The sequence below is a fragment of the Eulemur rufifrons genome, chromosome 15 (assembly GCF_041146395.1).
Source record: "Eulemur rufifrons isolate Redbay chromosome 15, OSU_ERuf_1, whole genome shotgun sequence".
Taxonomy (NCBI): Eukaryota; Metazoa; Chordata; class Mammalia; order Primates; family Lemuridae; genus Eulemur; species Eulemur rufifrons.
In genome coordinates this window covers 18,165,248-18,169,943 of record NC_090997.1, presented here as the reverse complement: position 1 = coordinate 18,169,943, position 4,696 = coordinate 18,165,248, and the positions used below count along the sequence as shown (strand labels likewise).

Sequence of the window (4,696 nt, the reverse complement as noted above, 5' to 3'; positions counted from 1 at the left end):
TTTAGAGTTTGATTTGCTAAAGTTTAAAAGGGTTAACAATCAAGGTCTTAAGTGGTGATAAGATAAAGTAATAGAATTCACATGGGAAGTGCAAACTTGGAGCTCAATGGTGGGGGGGCATTGTTAGTTAAGAAAACAAGAAAGGAGATGGCAAGGGGAGATACGGGGCTCTAGAATAGGTGGCTTCTGTTGCAATGGGCTTTCATATCCCCACCATGTGGGCATGTTGCTTCCTCACATTCTGGGTTAGTAGCTTGGGTCATAGCATTGTGGCCCATTGATATTTCTATGTTCTCAGTTTTGTATGCTTTACCCAGTATTAGTACAACTGTTCTGGGTTCATGACTTACTTAAAACTTCACTTTTGATCTCCTGCTGTTCTCTGACTTGATGCTTTGCTCCTATGTCCCATTCAATATGAGATATTTCATAGATTCTGTGGCCACCAGCCAGATGCTTCCAATGGCAGTCTTACAGATATGATCCGGAGACATCTTGATCCTAGTTTCTTATATTGCATCTATGATTCACAATTTTCTAAAAGTGTAATACTAACATCATTGCTATTAAAGTGCTGGCGTTATGCTGTTAATATACTATGATATTAGTAACACTAATATATCTAAACCAGCACATTATCATTTGACTCAGTGGCCAGTCCAAGCCAACGTTTTTCAAAGTGTCCCACTGACTGACCAGCAGCATTAGCATCACCTGAGAACTTTGAATCAGAGACTCTGGTGGCGGACCCCAGAGATCTGTGTTGTCACAAGCCTTCCAGGTGCTCCTGATACACACCGAAGTTGGACAATCCTGATCTAAGCTACGTACAGATTAAGGAGGCAGTCACCCTGCAGCACGAGTTAAAGTGTATCTCCACTGGCCTTGCTTTTCTTCCTCTCTAGAACTCAGTCATTTTGCTTCTCTTCCTTTGCCTAGAGGCTTGCTTCTGTCTACTAAAATTTAAGTAGTAATTCTGTCTACTAAAAGTAAAGACTAATAGATTAAGCAACTAAGGAATTTGTAATTTTGTCTACATTTGATTATATTATCTTTTCTTCACAACAGCTTTGACAGTGGCTAATTTGAAAAATTATTTGAAAGAAGGGATGATCCAAAACAGTCACGCATAATTTATTTCAATGAAATCTGTTATATCATTAACATTTGAAGCCCAATATCTTAAAAAATAGAAACTTACCTTATGGAATATTATAATTTTAAATTTATTTGAATTTGTTTGCACTAAATTTTATGCGAGGACACTATGTAATTGTATTTACTAAATTTTCCAGGTCACAGAAACACTAGCTACAATTTAAACAAAACAGAAACCACCAGTATTATTTCTGTGAGGTATTGTCAGATAGCAATAACTAAGGAATAACTAAGGTTAGCTAAAGTTTTATTTATACCTTGAGTCAGCCTTCAGTTTAGTGTGACTAACACAGCTCAAATTGTGAAAATGTGTTGGTGGCAAACATATTTTAAAAATCAAGTATTAGTAAGGTTTTAACATAACGTCTCAGAGATTGAACCAAGAATTCTTACTGTTAAAGTATCAGAAGTCAGAATGCTGGAGTAGACGACACAATGTATTGTGATATAGGAAACACAGGCTGTATACCAGCTCTGCTGATAATGCCATGTGTGACTTTGCGAAAAGCTGTTAAATCTGTGGACCTTAGACCCATCCCTACAGAATAAAGAGTTAGACTAGATAATCTAGAATTGCTTTTCTAAGCCAATAATTCTTTTTTTTTTTTTTTCAGGGGCAATGACAGGTAGATTTTATTGGCCTGGGACACACAGGAAGGGGCACCATAACCCATGGTAGGGTGGGGGTTGTGAGGTTGAGGATATAATCTGATGGTCACTCTTGGTAGAATCTCGGGTTCTGGCTGTGTGGGATGAAGGGAAGCCGAGGGCCAGGTTGGCTGGTAGCTGCAAAGCCCGACTTTCCTGCTGGTTGCATCTGCACAGGGAGCTGGGGGGAGGCAAGAAGTCCAGGGGCTGGATGCAGAGCCTGCGGGTGCGTGGGGCGCAAGGAGGATGAGTCACAGAACCCAGTCTGCTGGTTAGCGTGCTCCATCTGCTTTTGCAAGGACAAGGCAGAACCAGACTGGAGGAACCCTGTCTGGGTGGGCTGAAAGTGGCCATGCACGGCATTGGGCTGTGGCTGTGGCTGAGATAGGTACTGCAGTGCAGGAAACGCCGAAGGTGCTCTGAGCTACTGACTAGGACTGTAGGCTGGCTGTGTGGGCCCATAGTGAGGTGGGGGCGGAGCAGTCCCATAGGCGCCACCTGGGCTGCCTTGGAATTGCCCATGCTCTGGGGTCCCTGTGAAAGCAGCTGGTGAGCCCACCTAGTGCCGGGTCGTAAGCACTTGGGGTCCAAACATCGATTTAGCTCTGTCAGCTGCCATGAGGGTACCTGGGCGATTGTGTCCTCCAGGGCTCCCCTGCATACTGAGGAGAGGAGTTCCTGTGTGGACAGTCAAGCTCTGCTGGTGCGCAGCTGATGTCAGGGTGGGCAGGTCACTCTGCTCCTTTCGCCTCCGTTTTTCTTCCTCGTATAAAACCTTCTTGAGCTGCAGGAAAAGCTGGTGCTTTTCCTGTAGTGCCAAAAGCTTCTCCTGCAACTTCAGAATTTGCTCCTTGGTCTCCTCTAATGACATTCTGTCTTCCATCTCCTTTTTCTTCCTTCTCTCTTGTTCTTCTTTCATCTTCTGTTCCATCATCTTGTCCACCTCTTCTTCCTTCTGCCGCTTGCGCTCCCGCTCCACCATGATGTGCCGGTGCAGCGCGCTGGCCATGGCGTTGGAAAGCTTGGGGCGCTCCAGGAGTGCAGCATGGCGCCCGACTCTGTCACTGACTGCCACACCTCAGACCGAGCCCGCGTTCTCTGCGCTTTCTCCGTGGCCTCCAATAATTCTTATTAATAACTACCATTTAATTTTTGCAAGAAGTTGATGACTTATGTAGAGAAAAGCTAAGGCTCCAAGAAGTAAGACGATTTCCCCAAGCTTATACAGTTAGAAAAAAGCAGAACTGGGATTCAAACTGTCTCATCAAATAGGCAGCCCATTTAACCCATTTTATGACTTAGGTTTGTACTTCTAATATCTGAATGAAAGTATCATTGACTGTACTTTTGTACAATCTTATAACACCTATACCTCACAGTATAGTCACACTTTGAGAACCTGACTTGAGAAATTGAGCAAATTCCATACTCTATTGATTTTAATATCTGATTATCCAGAATACTTGAACGAACATACATGATATATTTCAAATCAACATAATCTATGTTGAGTTATTGGTGTTTATATTTTGTATTGCCCTTTATAAATATATATAATCAAGAAGTTATTGCTTCAATATCCTATGCATAAATATTAATATTTGAAATATGTATACATTTGTCTATTTGTATTACTATGTGGACTTTGTTGCTTGCTGAAAACACTTTAGATAATTTATTAAGGCATAATCTCACTAATATTGGAGGATGAGACATTTATTCAACCCTCTGCAAAGACCAATTGGGTTTCCCTCCAAAGTTTGGTGTATTATATGTTGGCCACAAAATTTCATTCAGAGATCTGCACTTTAAATATCTGTAAGCAATAAGCCTTTTAAAGTAGGTCTTTGGGTGGAAGTTTAGAAAAAATGTATTTGGAAGTGATTTTTTTTCTTATTTCATCACCTTTGGGATTTTTATTTCCTCATTTTGCTCTATGTGTTCCTCATATGGGCTGTTAGAAAAATTACATCTCTTTTTTACACTGTAAACTAGCCTCATTAAAGCCAATAGTGTTATAGGACTGGGGAATTTTTATATAAGTAACCTGTATCAACTCCTTGGTTCCTGTTCATGATCTGGAAGGAAAAAGAAGCTGCTTAGGGACACACAGACATATGTACACACACACACACACACACACACACACGTATACACACACACACACACACACACGCACTCACACAATGTCTCCATTTGCTTCCTTTTCATCTATCGAAGTGGGTTATAGCTTCTTACAGAACATTACAAAGCACTAAAACTTAAAGGCGACATTTCCTTTTGATTGAATGACTGCTTTAAGCTGGGCCCGCTTGTAATCCTAAAATAACTTATTTTTTTGATAAGTACAAACAAGGCTAAAGCTTTCTGTCACATTAATGAAAGTGGAGAAAACTCAGGAAATGGATGGTAACCTCTAATTGGAAAACTTGGGCCTAACTAGAAAAATAAAAGTGATTTATATTTTCCTTCTTTTAATGTCCCTGTTGTGTAACTCCATTTGTTTTTTAGGGGAAGAACTTCCAAACCTTTTCTTTCTCCCAGCACAAATTTAAAATAATGAGGTTAAAAACAAATTTAAAAGGTCATTATTGCTCTTTAGAAATGAGATAATCTTAGGATGGGATGATAGAAGGAAACTTTGCCGCTCTTTCAACACTGTGATGAGTTTTTAAAATTTATAAATATTATGTTCTTATCGTAACATTAAAAGGAATTATATAGACACACCTTTGAGTTTCATAGGTATATCATAGTTCATTTTTGCCAAGAGCTTAGACTAGATGAAGTGAGGCTAGAACTGACATGGTGGGAAAGTAGGTATGATGTTGAGAAGAATAATATGAAATTTACCAGTTCATTAATATAGTATCTTTAACTCTTTCTTATT

The 4,696-nt window shown here is 40.1% G+C and overlaps 1 pseudogene; it reads right to left on the bottom strand.

The window, feature by feature from the left end:
* Positions 1-1,853: 1,853 nt before the first annotated feature.
* Positions 1,854-2,842, bottom strand: LOC138395547 (G protein pathway suppressor 2 pseudogene; annotated as a pseudogene).
* Between the last annotated feature and the right edge of the window lie 1,854 nt (positions 2,843-4,696).